At 36.3% G+C, this 16689-nt stretch overlaps 2 long non-coding RNA genes across 2 annotated transcripts in view; one reads left to right on the forward strand and one right to left on the reverse strand.

Annotated features, from left to right (window-relative positions):
- LOC120775757 overlaps positions 1-16689 on the forward strand; it is a 132384-nt gene that overhangs the window by 25079 nt on the left and 90616 nt on the right. The window contains exon 2 of the long non-coding RNA XR_005705353.1: positions 10689-10770. This is a non-coding gene — a long non-coding RNA (uncharacterized LOC120775757). The remainder of the gene's footprint in view (positions 1-10688; positions 10771-16689) is intronic.
- The window catches only part of LOC120775758, a 151574-nt gene continuing 145478 nt past the window's right edge, over positions 10594-16689 (reverse strand). Inside the window, exon 3 of the long non-coding RNA XR_005705354.1 lies at positions 10594-10745. This is a non-coding gene — a long non-coding RNA (uncharacterized LOC120775758). The remainder of the gene's footprint in view (positions 10746-16689) is intronic.

Raw genomic sequence — 16689 nt, forward strand, 5'->3', positions numbered from 1 at the left:
CTGTCACTTTTTGATCGATAACATCGATTGTGGTTATCCAATTGTCTTAAAATTTTTACGAAATGTCAACAAGAGATCAAGCTTTTTAGTTCATATACCCACCAATAGGTGGCGCCACCAGAAACAGTTATATTTAAAAAGTTCTGTTTCTTTTGCGACAGACCTTGTATATAGTAATGTATACATACATACATACAAATTATGTATGATGCTACAACAACATTAAATATAAGAGTATTAAGAGAACTTATCGTGACAGCGTAATATTTAATAATAAGAGAAATTAGAATAAGCTCTATGTTATTTATGCTTAGTGATAATATAAGAAAATAAAGAAAAACAGTTCTTAATGTGACACTGAAGATTGTGTTTCATTAAAGAATATTAATATATACGCGAGTGGTTTTAGCAAAATAAGTTACCAGAGTCGCCTTCCGTCTACCATACCATTGGCCAGAGCAGGCATCACCCTACAATTAGACTCTGAAAAAAGTGTGTTTACTTACTTCTGTTGTAAATTTAGCTTAGTTTCGGTGGAGTTAATCTCTGACTTGCGCAACAAGCAGTTCAACGGGCCATGAATCGAAGGCAACATGGGTAGCACATATCGCCTACTAAAATTCAAAAGGAATGACTTAAGAACTATTGTAGGAGTACCAACAGGTCACTGTCTAATTTCCAGACATGCCAGCAGACCAGGGACATCGTAAAATTAATATTTTAGAGGCTGTGAGGGGGTAGAAGAAGAGGAGACTAGGAAACATCTTAATTTCGAATGCAAAGCAAATCATCATGCTCATCTTAAGACCCAGCATTCATTATTGGATAATATTCGACTGAATATACATCCAGCACGCAGTGTAGAAAATATAGCAGCCGTAGCTGAGAGTGTACACGAAGACCGTGGAGAGTCGATTCGGTGCCGTTCGCAGCAACTCGGACTGACGTATGGAACGACTTGGAAGATTTTAAAATTGAGGTCAGCAAAGAGGTCCAGGAGAAAAATTGCCACATATGGTACAAGGGCAACCTAAAGAGATTCAAGAGCTGCCACTTCATCCAAAAAAATACAACGGTTTGGTGTACTCTGAGGGCCGGTGGAATCATCATCATATTTCTTCAAATATAATGCCGGTGAGAACGTAACCGTCAATGGCGACCGTTATGTCGCCATGATAACCGACTATTTGATGCCCGAAATTGAAGCTCGTGATCTTGGCGACATTTTGCTTCAATAAGACGGCGCCACTTCTCACACATCGCATCAATCAATGCATTTATTGAGAGAAGACTTTGGAGAGCAGATAATTTCACGTTTTAGGCCGATGATCGTGTGGTGTCACACAGCTAAACTTTTTCCTGTGGGAACAATAATCAATGCAGTTGCGAGAGAGTTCACCTTTAAATTCGAACATTCATCTATACAATTAAATTCGGTATGAGTTTTTGGCTGCTAAAAAACTGGAAAAGTAATTTATCATTGCGGTGTTGATGCGTAAATGAAATTGAAATTCGCCTGAAAGCGCAAACAGAATGATATAAGCTTCCCAAAGCAAAGCATACAACAAACGCGATTGCACTTTATACAAGCAATCAGTGTCAAGCAAACAAACAAGCAAATCGAGAATGAAGCGGTGCACGATTTGACAAACGAACAAACAAGCGGTCACGTGGGCAATAAAAACGTGACAACGAAAAAACTGTAAATGAGAGATAACAGAGGAAATTAAAAATAATTATTTTCATTATTTTTTTTTTAATTTTATGTTTTTCAAATATTTTTAAGCAAATAAATTAAGCAAACATTGTTTTTATGAAAAAAATAATATTTTGGGTGATATTATGCAACAAAAAAAATTATTTTAAGTTAAAGTTCTTCACAAAAAAATCAACGAAAATTTTCGTGAAATACAAAAAAACAACAACAACCCGAAATTTTAGCTTTGCTGAAGTGTAACATTCAATTAAGTGGCACTTCCGCAAGCGTTTGTTGGTTAGAGGCATACACAGCGGCAAGTCAAGCTTTACAAAAGGAAAAAAATAACAAAAACAAAGAATCTATTGAACTTTTCATGTTTCGCCACGTGTATGTACATATGTGTGTGTTAGTGTACACAAACAAACAATCTGGTGTGGCAAGCAATCATTACGGAAATGCCGCAAGTGCCAAAAATTGCTGCTAAAGTCGACTGGGGCAAATGAAATTGGAAGCAGGCCGCAAACAAAAAGCCAAATGTTGATCTTGTTTTCAATTTTTTTTCCACTACTGCCCGGTGTTGTTGTTATGGCTTTGCGCTGAAAGCGATAAAAAGGCAAACGCTTTACCGTCGAGACCACAAAAATTCAACCATCAGTGCGGCCGTCAACACAGTCGTAAACAATTAAGCATTTCAATTCTCGGATTTCATCTCACCAAAGGCCCAACCAACGCACACTCGTGCAACTCTTTCGCAGCGCAACCGCACATGAAAGGGTAAAGTGAAAAAGCAAAAAAAAAAAACAAAAAAAATATAAAAAATAAAAGAAGGAAGCGAAAGAAAAAATGTAACAATCCACAAAAATTGTCGTTTTATGCGCTTGTGGCGCCTAAATGTATGCAAAACTCTTACAGGCTCATTTAGCGCACTTCTCAAGCCCTAGCACGAATGCTCACGATACAGCCGCATAGTCACTTTAGCATAAAAAACCAACAATTTGCCCGCTTATTCTTCTACTTTTGCGTCTTTTTTGTAAACTGCTTCCTTTTTGGCTCATTTATTACAATTGTTATTTTTATGTGTTGCTCAACGCCGCAAGTTATGCTTCCTTTTTCGCTGCTACTATGTGTCAAGTATCTTTGAACTTTTTTGGGTACTTGCTCTTATTTTTTAGGTTATTTTTGTTTTTTTCTTGTATAATTTTAGCTGTTGGCTGTTCCGGTTGACTGCTTAGGCCGGCTTTTTACGCCTATTCGGACTGTGTTGAGGACGTTCAAGTGATCAAAGAGACAAAAATATGCGCAACAATTTGTTGATTTCTTTTTCTCAAACTTTTTTTATGCGCATTAAATTAGTTTAAGTTAGAAGATTGATAATAAGAGGGATCTCACTTGGACAGCTTAGAATGCCGTCTGATCTGGTACCTAAAACTCCTAAATACTGGACAGTAAGACCATTACAAATCGACAAATCACAAAAGTAAGATTATCGAAGTGTTCTAGTCTCGGTCTTGCAAAGGCTGAACAATGGAGGAGAAAGCGCCTAGATGATTACACTTCACCCTTTTCCACAACACTTTGACAACTAGCGTCTGACAAGATTTTTATATGCAGCATTTATATTTACTTTGAAATGCAAATCAAGGACGATATTTATAATTTTAGAATTTTTAAATAAATTAACAAGATATTTAGTCTGATGATGGTTAATTTATACTTAACTGGAACTCTGATGTTTCCTTCTGGGTGTTACAAACAGCATGTCAAACTTAATATACTCTATTCAGGGTCCTGTTGAAACAATTTATACTTCTTAACGATTAATAATGTCGGTAATGTTTGCTAATATTTTGTTTAGAAAAAAGAGGACCAAGTAAGATCTTCGAAAAAGTAAAGAAAAAATTAAATTTAAAAAACACTTGCTCTCATTTGTAAGCTCGCCTACAAAATGCTAAACACCTTTAAAGTAAGTGAAAAACATGGATGATGTCAATATTTTTCTTTTTCTTTATTGACTTAGACACTGCCCACGCGGTTACAGCTGAGTTTACAATAGCAAAGAACAAAACAGCCTCGGATGAGAGCCCAAATTTTTACTTCTAGTAATTTACGTATTACATATTTAAAAATAGTAAATAATAGAAATTAAATATTTCGACTTTAGGCGCTAATTTCGAAAAAAAGAAGAATTTTTCTTCATATGACTCTGTGGAAAAAATGGTTTACTCCTATTCTCAGCCAACGAACTCAAAATACGTCTTTTCTACATACCCATTAAGGCCCTCAGAATGTAAATCGAAGTTTGATCCATATAATGCGACTGTTGGAAAAACCTACTAGTCTCTTAGAAAATACAAGGTGCGTACCAAAATAAACCTTTTTCGAATCGACATACTTGTGAGTTAGAACCAACAACTAATTTTGTTTTAAAATTGGTAAAACTTTTTCCGAAACGTTTCAATTGATGAAACAAGTTTATGGCGATGATTGCCTATCCCGCAGCAGAGCGCACAAGTGGTTTCAACGTTTTCAAAGTGGTGGTGAGGACATAAATGACGATCAACATGTGGGCCAATCAAATCCGTGATCACCAGAAATTCCATTGAAACTGTGCGTGAATTCATCAAAAATCAGCCGAAATCATCATTGAAATTAATGGAAATGAAATTGAACATCTTCAAAACAACGATTTATCGTATTTTGACCGAACATTTGGGCTTACGAAAGGTTTGTGCACGGTTTGTTCCGCATAAATTGACTGACGACCACAAATTGCTCTGAATTCAACATTCGAAGGACGATTATTTGACCAAAAATCAGATTTTAACCATTAACCACTCCCCATATTCACCTGATATGGCACCGTGCGACTTCTTCCTTTTCGGAAAAATGCATTCGCCCATGAAAGGAAAGCGTTAGGCAGACGTAGAGGCCATTCAAAAAACTTGCGCCGGCATACTGGCGATCATACCAACGAGCTAAAGCACTCGTTCGACATGCTTTTGGACCATGCAAAAAGCTGTATTGAAACAAAAGGAGACTATTTTGAATAAAGTAAATTGATTTTGTCGAAAAAACCATTTGTTCTGTTTTTTTTTTTTTTTGAAAGTCCTGTTTACTTTGGAACGTACCTTGTAGTATTGAGATAAACGCGTCTGGAAATAAACTGATGGCGCTGATTATGTAAACTGAGCGTCTACACTTCAGAATGCTGTAACACAAAACCAATATGAAATCGAACAATCAAGTTTTTTTTTAATTTTAGACTAGGTGTGCTGCTTAAAAAATTTTCTTCGATAGCTGTCTGTGGCATTAAAAAAATTAAATAGTACTTCTATGGAATGAATATTATTCCATAAACCGCCTCACTTTATTTTCTCATTTTACTGATCAACAATTATGACCTTCGTATTTTATAAAAAGGGATGGCACTTTAGTATGCTATTGTTATGATCAATATACCATTTTTTTAACGAAAAGTAGAACTACTGTTCTAATAATGAATATTTTCATAAATACTTTCATGAAAGATAAGAGAATACACTAGAATAGAATACATTTCGCACTCAACTTCACAAAGTTCCATCAAAAAGTCTATGCAACATCTCCATCGTATGCAACACACATTTCTCCGCTTCAATACACAAGACAACTCCATTAGCTATTGAGTAAAATCTATCTAACTATGCTCACACTCACTATGCTTCGTTAGAGGCACGACAAACTCATCTTTCAAAGCGACCATTTTTGCCAATAAATGTGCCACATAAATTGCCAATTTCGCACTAAATAAAAATGAAGCAATTATGCGCTCAAATGGCAGCGCCAAAGCAGCAACAACGCACATTTGCACAAAAGCTCAAGCATTACCATGCGCATTACACCAGACGCAGCTTGCAACACATTGTGTGGCAAAGAAAAAACCAAAAAAAAAGTGGCAAGTGCGCAACAGCAACGCGTAAAGTGACACCTATAATGGCTACTTTCCGGTTATTTTTTCGCAACAAAATGGCACTAAAATGAAGGCACTCACTAGGAGCGACCGCTGCAACAGCAACAAAGCGGACAAGAGCAGCGAAATGTGGTAAGAAAAATGTGGCAAATGGAGGAAGAGTGTACGTTGACTGCATCAAGCGTGTGGCAAGTTGGAACATTAAAAGAATTTCAATGCTGCCGCACTATGTGGGTGTGCAACATTTTGCACGTCGGCACTTAAATGCCAACACGTGACTCAATTCCGTAGCGGGCAGCGCTACAACGGAAGATGGCACTCACAATTTAGTTGCTTTCAATACTGAAAGCTCGAATACAGCGTCACATATATGTATGTATGTGTATGTGGCTGTGTGTGGCTGTTGCAGAGTGACGCCTGCTCATTTTCCAACGTTACATGTGGCAGTTTCAATAAGCGACACATTGTGTTGTAACGTGTGCAGCGATGGCTAAATGCTCTATTGTAGCATATTTTTTCTATTTTCGGCGTGCTCATACAGGTGCGTGTGCGTGTGTATATATATGAGTGTATTGCTCCAACAGCAGATTTTTCGCTGCCTTTTTGCCACTTCATTATAGTCGCGCAACCTCGTCCTTTGCCATTTAAAATTTTATACAATTTTTTTATCCAATTCCCTTTTTTTTTGGTTTCGTGGTCTTGGTCGCAATCACTCATTCCTTACTTCGCATTTTAATCGCCTGGCTATTATGTCACCTTTGCTTTGGCCAACCAACATCTGTGTTTTTAGTGCGCTTTGTGTTGCTTGTGTTTGCGCTCTTTGTAGTGGTGAATATAATGTGAAAATCGCAACACAATAAAAACAAAACAAAAAGAAAACAAAGAGAAAAGAAAAAAAAAAAACAATAACTGAAAAATAAGGTACAACAACTTCGAAGACCTCGTAAGTTAACGAGCCAAATTTACCCAGCGAAACGTTATTACTCTTAAGAGTAGCAATTCCTAATTGAGATATTTCTTTTTTCATATGTACAAAACTTCTTGCGGTCGTTCTTCTTACTTCATGAAAAGAACATTCATTGCTTACTGAAAACGAAAAAAATAGAGTATAAAAATGATCATTTTTAATTGAAGGTTCAATTAAGTAACCAGAGTCTATTACTGCTCACTAACTCTCCTATAACCCAAATTGTGAAACATGGTATTAGAGTATATAACCTTATCACAAATACGACAACTTTGCTATATCACCAGAGAAAACCTACCTTTAATTTCCAATTATAAAACTAAAATCTTTTCAAAACTGTAAAGCAGAACTGACAGCCCAAATTATACAGCACTATCATAATATACATTCTTATATATAGTAAAGCTCTCATACATATAACCAATGTTCATATATTTTAATGGATAGTCTAAAAAGTAATTGTTTGGTATTTCTAATCAAACTTCAACTTATTTTTTTATATTTACATATAATGAACTTTAATGAACCATATATGTATGTATTTTGGTCGACTACTTTTTGCCATTTTTCCGCTAGAGACATTATTCCATTAGTGTAAAACTTGTCTGGTTTCTCGGCGAAAAACTGCGACAAGTATTTTTCACAGGCTTCTCTTCAAACCAACTTTACTCCATTAAGAGAGTTCTGCATTGACCGAAAGAAATAGTAGTCCGATGGTGCAAGGTCAGGGATATATGCTGGATGCATTAAAACTTCCCAGCCAAGCTCTCCCAGTTTTTGCCGAGTCATCAAAGATGTGTATGGTCTAGCATTGTCCTGATGGAAGACGAATCCCTTTCTGTTGATCAGTTCTGGCCCTTTTTTCGGTTGATTGCTTCAATCTCATTAGTTGTCTTCAGTAAAATTTAGAATCAATCGTACAACCAGGCTCGCGCATCTCATGGTGGATGATTCCTTTCCAATCCCATCAAGCACTCAGCATAACCTTTCGAGGCGTCAATCCTGGCTTGCGACCATTTGTTGAGCTTCACCACGCTTGGATCATAATCGTTTTCGCACATTCAGCAAAGAATCGCAGATGTTAACTCGGTCCATTAAATTTTTGGGTTTCACAGACAATTCATGTGGTATGCAAACATCGATCTTCTTTTTGTAGCCAGCCTTTTTTAAATGGTTCAAAACCGGTTGATGGTGAAGCTCGATGTAGGTGTTACATGAGTTAACACGAAAAGCCGCATGAACCGAATTTCCGTATGTAAGTCGCAGCTGAATCACAAAAAAACTCAATCAATTTCTGCAATGGTGATGATGCAAAATGGGTTCCTTATGACAACGTCAAGTGAAAACTGTCATTGGCGAATCACGGTGAGCCAAGTTTGACTATATCTTTTGTAAGAACCATCTGCTATTAGCTGCTATCCTACCAAACTTTTAGTTCAGACCTGTACTACCGCCAATGGAACCGTTTGAAGGAAGCTATCGGCCAGTGGTGGCCAGTTTTCGCCAATAGGAGGCGAATTGTATTCCATCAGCACAATGCGAGTCTACTTACGATAGTGACTCGTCAAAAGCTGCGTGAGTTAGTTTAGCGGTTCGTATACATCCAACTTATAGCTCGGATTTTGTACCGCTCCTGCCAATGGTGAATGATTTTGCTCATGAAAAATTCGTCTCAAGAGTAGGTTGTGGAAATCGATTATCTCAGTTTTTCCTTATTAGCGCGTGTTTCTATGAAAGTGGCATTATAAGGTTTGATTCAACGTTTGAAAATTTTGTATTATCGGACAAAACTGTGCATATTTGATCAGATAAATCTAACTATGCTAAAAAAACTTTAATTTCATGCAAAAATATTGGTGTTTCTTTACTACACTTCAATTTTGGATGATTCTGTCCTTTATTTCGACTCCGATGGAAGTTATATGCGCTTTAAGATATGATTTGAAGCTCAAATGGATTTGTTCATTTATTTCGTTAGCAGAATAAAGTTTGCTTCAGACACACATCGATCTAGCAATCCGAATGGAAAAAATTTACGAAATTTTACGTTTTCAATTGAATTACTACTCATCGGAGATACTTCGGATCACTGACCTTTGTGAGATTGTAAATAAATGAGGCCTCCATCCCGCCTCTGTTAGAGACAATTATGTTAAAAAATTATGAAAATCATGCGAAATATTGTTTTCGGTATTAAAGATGTCGCGAGTACTTTCAACTGGAGTCGTGGAAAGTTTCTTTCTGATTTTTTGTTTTTTTTTTTCAAAATAAGATGAACTAGAAAACCAAACGAAGTGATTTTACAGGATTCAAATAAAGAATTCATCCCACATTCAAACCGCTCGTTACTCAGTTAAGCTGACAAAGGGAACTCGCTGAAAAGTTAAATACTATTTTAGCAGGATTTGTTGAGTTATTGAGAAAAACAGCTAACTTTAAGAGCTATAATAGAGATTGGATATGGTAAAATAGAAAGATTATCATAAATGATCTGTAGCTTTTATAGTTATATTTCTCTCAGAGAAGAACCAAGAGAGTAATTTCAGTACGAAATCATTTAGATATGTGTGAGAACAATTTTGGATCATTAATTTTTAAAAAAATTTTAACAATTTCCATTTCGGATCAGTTTTCTTCGTAAATTCTAACTTTTTCACTATGTTCTGCGAGCTTCAAAGAAGACATCGGAAGACATTTTCTTCTTTTTTTCTTTTTCTTTTCTTGTACGCGTATTTATCTTTTTTCTTCCAGAATGACACGTTTTATGTCAATTTTTTCATTTAGAAATATAAATCGTAATTCTCATACGCTTCTTCATAGATTTTACGCAAAATAAATAAAACAATAAATTATTAATATTTGTTTCAATATTGTTGACGGTCATACTATATGTATATACAAAATCAAGAACAAATACGAAATACGAAATTACGAAATTATAAAAGCAAAACAAGCGCTGAGGGTATTTTGTAACAGTTTGTTTGTTCATGGCTGTCATATTCCATCCACATTCACCTATGTTGCAACATAATTTTTTTATGTTTTGCATTTAACAGGGATTTACATTTTTATTCACGCCGAGAATGCTCATTTTGTCGGCATATACATAAATGTACAATAATAACAACACCGTTTGGAGTAATTTTCGACTCACACTCGCACAGCTCGAACCAGTCGATATCACACTGGAGGACTTTGGTGCCTTTGTAGTACTGGCATTTCACTACACTCAGCCGATGGTGGCTTCATAGTCACACGTTCTATTGAGAAGATGCTTGAACAAGCATGAGAAGAATCAGTTCCGTAAAGGAAAATTGCCATTTTGCATTTCATGTGGCTGCCCACAGGCGAAATGCCAAGCACAGTTATTATTAGAGTCTACATACAAACCCCTATAACCGTTCATTTCGAACATTCTCGCATAGTTTTTTTTCTTTGAGAGTGTGAGTATTAACCGCCTTTTGGATCTTCTAGTCGATATCCTAACGGTCTTTTGCATTTAAAAGCATTTCATAGTTACAATTGCAATTTCCTTCTTAGCTGCCACCTCGGTGACCTCAGCGTGCAACAAACTAATACAATCAAATGCTTTTGCATGTAAAAATGGCTACTCACCTTGCCACGTCCGGCGTCTGCTCGTAGCTGCCACCACCACTGCGTTGGCGCAGTCTACTTTTATGGTTGTCATTGCCCAATGCAATTATATATACTTTTTGCCGGGCTGGACCGCACTTCGTGCTCATGATTTAACGCGTAAAGCATCGTTTTGGTTTTAGCCAATTTTTTATCGCTTCGTTTGCCGCACTTGTGTGGCGTGTTGAACTAATATTTTTGCCTCACTTTGATTATCATTTTTTTTTCTTTTTGCACTTACTATTTCTCATCTTTTTATTTGCCACTTTTTTATTTTATTTTTCACTTTTTTCCACATTTTTCACTATTATTCTTTTTTCACTGCTTTTTCACTTCCTTTGCCCTTTTTTTCACTTTTTCACTCTTTTGTGTTAGATTGCCGCTCATTTTGTCTACTGTTACTTTACGATTTACGAATAAATGTTTTCATTGACTTGCAGGATGTTGCACCTTCGGAAATGTTTTGCTACAGTGGCTTGCATATGACGGTGGATACACTGAAAGGAAATAGATAACAATTGGGTAAGTTTATGTAAGAAAAATAGAATTTACTGTAATGTTTGGTATTTTATATAAAATATGAATATTCAGTGATTTAGATAATATATAATATATATGTATGTATAGTTTTTATCAAAGAATAATGAATAAGTCATCCTCAAACATAAAAGTGTATTATTCCCTTATTGCTCCAACTGAATTGATAGCCTTGTCTCAAAACAATGGATTCAACTTCGAACTTCGAAACACTCTGCTGACTGGTTTATGCAATGATTTCAAGGCCATGTTCGGACTATAAGGTGGACTTTCCATGCATGCTCTAGTTTCTACAGCGTACAATTACACAAGAATGACTCCTTCAGTTTTCGGATACAATGAGTGGTCAATTAATACCAAACGATCACCTTTTGTTCTTTATTTTTAATAAATAAGATATAAAGAGAGACCACGATAGCTTATCGTTGATAGAAGACTTGTGGAGAGAGTAAGGAAGGCACTGATTGCCTTACATTGCTGGTGTTTTTCAGGCAGAAGTGAATGTAGCAATTTTTCTACTGCTAAGAAATACATACAGCCTCTCAGGAAGATGAGCATTCATTCCAAAAGCACAGCGGAATACTAGCGTTGAGCTCGATAACTGTATGCTTAAAACTAGTCAAGAAGTATCTGTCCTCAATAGAAATATCATCAAGCTACTACATCCAAAACTCGTTTGGAGGACTTGTCATAGCGGAATTGCTGGAAACTGCAAACTCTTATGAACTGGTCAAAGGGGCACTCTCGCCCCTCTCACATTGTAATCGGACCGAGCATCTCACGTTCTAGCCCTGAACTAATGGACCTCGTACGCGCTTAGCAAGCGCTTGTCGACGACCAATTCTGGTTCGACTACGAGATCCGTTTGGCTCAGAGTAGAACGTAGAATATCTTCTGAGCTACTAGCTCTTAGTAAAATTCATTTTTAACGCTTCTTATTGGACACTGTTCAATAGGTATTCATGCAGAGGGGCTAAAAATCTTGTCGGAGAAGGGTGCGTTAGAAATATCCAGAGGCTTTCTCCTCTATTGTCCAGCCTTTGCAAGACTGATGTTGATGCGAACCAGAATACATAACCGAAACTCATATTAGTCATCTCGAATTATTATCTCGGATTGAAAAGGTCTTATAATCTATTATATTGGAGTTTTACCTACTAAAACCGACCGCCTTTCTAAGTCAGATTCCTATAGGATTGACCTCTTAACCTAATATAACATAACTTGATCATGATCGGATGGATGAAAAAAACAATTCGTACATAAATATCGTCTGGGGTATCAAGAGATGCAAGTAGTATCTTCATACGAAGAGAAAATGTAAATTAAAGACAAAGCGAGATAAGTGCAATGTGATCCAGCTGATATTATGTAACTAGCCCGTACAGTTAGTGTAAAAACTAAGTCACATAAAATAAAAAGTGTAGGCACAATGTCAAATACGATTGCCATTATAAATTACAAAACCACATTTAAGCGCATAAAAGATTATGCACAGTGCATGTGCCATAACCCACGATGCGCTCAAATTTCACTTGCCAACACTCGCAGCATTTTCCAGCAGGTTGACCACTCTGTCGCTTCGTTTTACGCGTCGAACATTATTTCGCTTAACGCAGATCGCCGCTTTAGCGCTTGTTAGCCATGGCAATGCGATTTTATTATATATGAATACCGGCCACATGCAATATGACTACAAGCCAGCAGCGACCTCCGGTGGCGCACTCCAACACCCGCACGACGCACTTATACAGTGAGATGCTGCTTTTAACAGCTGCTTCCACTTTTCTGCATATTCGACTTGTGTTTTGTTGTTGCTGTTGCCTTTGTGCACCGCATTCACACTTTTATTCATGATTTTATATTTTTTCTTCAGCTTCCATCGGGTTTTTCGTTTTTCGCTTGCTGCTGACCATTTTGATATTCTTGCAAGGATGAATGGAGCCGCAGGTCATGAATGTTGCAATTTAAATGGATTTATTCATTTAGCGCTTGTTGCGCTTTTCAGCTTGCTGCTCCGACTCCTTCCTTTCACTTCTTCGGTCAATTTCGTTGCTCGGCCCGTGGTGCTTTTATGCAGCAGATCGCTGCCAACGACAATAAGCCAAAAGCTGTGATATACTCACAGTCACACACACACACACATTTATGCTTATTGAGGCTCATAAATGTGAATACCTGTGTGTGTGCGGTTGCATGAGTCTGCTCTGAGCGTGTGTTAGTGGAAAAATGACAAAGTCTGTCTACCCGCAATGACACCACTGACCGTTCAAGGCAAAAAAGCGAAAATTCCTGTCCAGCTTTGCTCTTGGTTTTGGTTTTGTTTTTTTCTTTTTCATTGTTATTTCGGTGTTCTTGGCGCTCTTCGCAGGTTTTCGCTTGCTTTGCACTGCATTGTGGAATTATGCAAATGCATTTGGTTTATATTTAATTATTCTGACATATTTTTGATATTCTCAGTGGGAGTTGGTCGTGGAAGAGATTCTGAATAATTTAGTAAATTGATTTGAGCTGTGGTTCATAAAATGGGAGAATGGGTTTCTTAATTGTTTTAATTGACCAAATGAAGTTCGCAAATTTAAACGCTAGAATTTCTTTCGATTTATATCTTATTTAATATTTGTGATTTCCAAAAAGATATATTTTTGGTAATATTTTATTCATGAAAAAGCCAAATTTTTAATTCCCAGTTGGTTTATACAATAATAGCAGCCACCGTTAGGGGTCCATATACCATATATGTAGCTACCATACAAAATCAATTATCAAGTTGAAAATTTTGTTACTTGACAAGATATATTCACGAAGTTGGGTATTGATTATTGCAATGCAACGGTGCAATCTATGGAAAAATTTTACGGATCTGACAGCTATATGATAACCCCGCCCACTCTCCACATAACGGTTTTGTTAAAAACTACCAAAAGTGTGATAAGTCAATAAATATGTAAATACGCCAGAGACATTAAATTTTACCTCCAAGATGATATGAGATGGCTTTAAAGAAATTGGTGTCAAAATTGGACAATGGGTGTGGCGTCACACAATTTTAGGTGAAATCACATATCTCGTTACCCACATGACCGATTCGAACCAAATTAAATATCACACTGCAACCACTCCTATTTCCCATAAAACTTATTTTACATTTCATTTGATTATTTCTCTTTCCAGTATACAATAGAAGAAGTAAATAATATAACGAGATAAACAGTTGCGCGGATAGTGCCTTTGAAATATTTCATCTTATGACCAGAAATTATCCAAATCTGACCAAAATGTACTTTATATATGGTCTCAGTGTCAGTGTCTCAGTGTACTCAGTGTCTATAATTGACTTTTTATATGAGAATTTCGAAAATGGGCTGAATCTGGTCAATAATTCCCTTGGCTATATACTTGATATAAAGATCTTCGAACTTCCAGTTGACTTTATACCGAATATATCGGCCAATATGTGAGTTATGACAATGAAGGTGAGGGAGCGTACTTTACTAATAACGATGTATATTTCTATCAAAAATGGATGAAATTGGATGATTAAATACTTTCCGATATGCTATTAATTGACCTACGCAACTTTTCAAATTCGCTTTAAGCATATCGTAAGTGATTATGCATATTTTTTCGGAATTATACGTAATGAGCTTTACAAGAAAACAAACAAAACCTCAGCCAATTTCTTAAGCTTTATGGACAAAAATAATATGTAGCTATATAGACCGAATTAGTAAATTTTAACAGCGTTAAATGTTACAACATCTTATATTTTAATAATATTAACCACAGCACATGTAGTAACAAGTGAACAGGCAGCAAGCAATTAGAAGAAGAAGCACTTCGTTAGGAACAAGGGAAGGAAAGAAAAATTCTGAACCACCAGGGGTATATCTTAAATGCGTAGTAATTTATGGCACATTGCGTTTGTTTTTAAACCCGAAATCAGATTTCCAACAAACAACTCTGTAAATCGAGGCAGTAACTTTGTTCCTCATAGGCCTAATATATCCATTAAAGCCCGTTGATTTACACGAAGGCAACAAAAAAAACGGAAAATTCGCAAATCGGTTTCGACCCAGCAATTTTTCGACCTATAGTCTCTTAGACAAAGTCGTTCATAGAACATTTCACGTATATACGTTTTTATCCATACTCCACTATAACAAAACGACCAATTGTCCAACGGCACTTTATCTGTACCCCACTATAAAAAAACTTTGAGAAACGCAGATAACTATAAACGCTGGTTTATCATTTACTGGGTGATTAGAACACTGGAAGTGAACAAGGAAGGTATTTTTGGTTCGACTGTTGGAGTGCTTAGCATTCACAACAAAATTTATATTCACGGTGTGGCTATATGAACTCAGTAGACTACAAAACATGGTTACCCATAATAGTTATATTATTTAAAAAATTCAGAAAGGTGCCTCCAACTGTCAATGCCTTTCAGTTAATACTACACTTAAAAAACTTTTAAATGTTTCTAAGTGGTTTCGGACTTGTTCAAGAAACATGCCCAGTTCTTTAGAGAGCGCCCTGCAACCACAATACAGCATTGTGCTTCAATCACAACGAGGAGGAAAAATTTTCTAGAAATAGTTATATCATAACTACATATATAATCTGATTTATTGAATCAGAGCTTACAGCAAGGCTTTCAACATATTTACCTTGTTTCAAATGTGCATACTAAAATTAATTACATTGGATTTAGGTAAATAAATACTTCAAACCATATATAGCGGTATCACCACTACAAAATGTTTTTAATGCATTTTCAGTACCTTGTATCAAGGTCTAGTTTTTAAGATCCAAGAAAACTGCTAAAATATATTAATTCGAATGCCAAAGTACACAGAGTAAGATATCATTGAAATGAGTTTGATGTAAAAATGTGACAAAATAACTACACAGGTCCACAAAAAAAAATCGATGAAAGGTTCCTTTGACCAAACATGGTGTACTATATGTATTTTGGGCCGCTGAAACCGAATCTGAAGTCCGTTTTACTCCATCACGTCAGGATTTTTTCCTAACCTCAAAATACATATCGGATTTTACTTAATTTTGGGATAGAGGGGTTTTGAGGGGTCCTTGCTTACGAAATTAAAGACAAATTTTCAAAATACAAAATGGCGGATCCAATATGGCCTTCAAAGTTTTAAAAAAATTCTTGAATTTTCAAAAACTTCTTCAATTTTTAAGAAATTCTTCAATTTTCATAAAATTTTGTATCAAGGGATTTCCGAGGTCATTGATTTCGAAATTAAAGATAAATTTTCAAAATACAAAATGGCGGTCAGAAAAAAAATTCTTGAACTTTCATAAAACTGTGTACAGAGGGGTTCTTAGGGTCGCTGATCACTTATTTAAAGTCAGATTTTCAAAATAGTACAAAATAGAAAATCCAATATGGCTGTCGGATGTATAAAAATTTCTTTAATGTTCACAAAACTTAGTATATACATATCTAGAAGATTTTAGGGCCGCTGCCCACAAATTTTATCGTGTGCCTGCATCCAGGGCACCTCCACGTGGTGACAGCGGGCAACGGAGTTGTTCCGTGATCCGGCAGAGTCCCTGGATCACGCTCCTTAAGGTGAGTCTGCAATGGGTTTAGTTGTACATGTACGTGACCCTAATCCCTTTTTAGAGAAGTAACACAAAAATTTTTAGGGAATACAAAAGATCCTAATTACGCGAATATTGTCAAGAAAATGTTAAAGAATTATGAGAAATTGGGATGCCTAATGAATCTAAAACTGCACTTTCTTCATTCACACGTCGAATATTTTCCTGAAAATTTGGGTGGCTTTAGTGAGGAGCAGGGCGAGAGATTCCACCAGGATTTACAAGAGATGGAAAAGATTTAAGCAAGGACCCCTCAAAACCCCTTTAATA

This window comes from Bactrocera tryoni, chromosome 4 (assembly GCF_016617805.1).
Source record: "Bactrocera tryoni isolate S06 chromosome 4, CSIRO_BtryS06_freeze2, whole genome shotgun sequence".
Taxonomy (NCBI): domain Eukaryota; kingdom Metazoa; phylum Arthropoda; class Insecta; order Diptera; family Tephritidae; genus Bactrocera; species Bactrocera tryoni.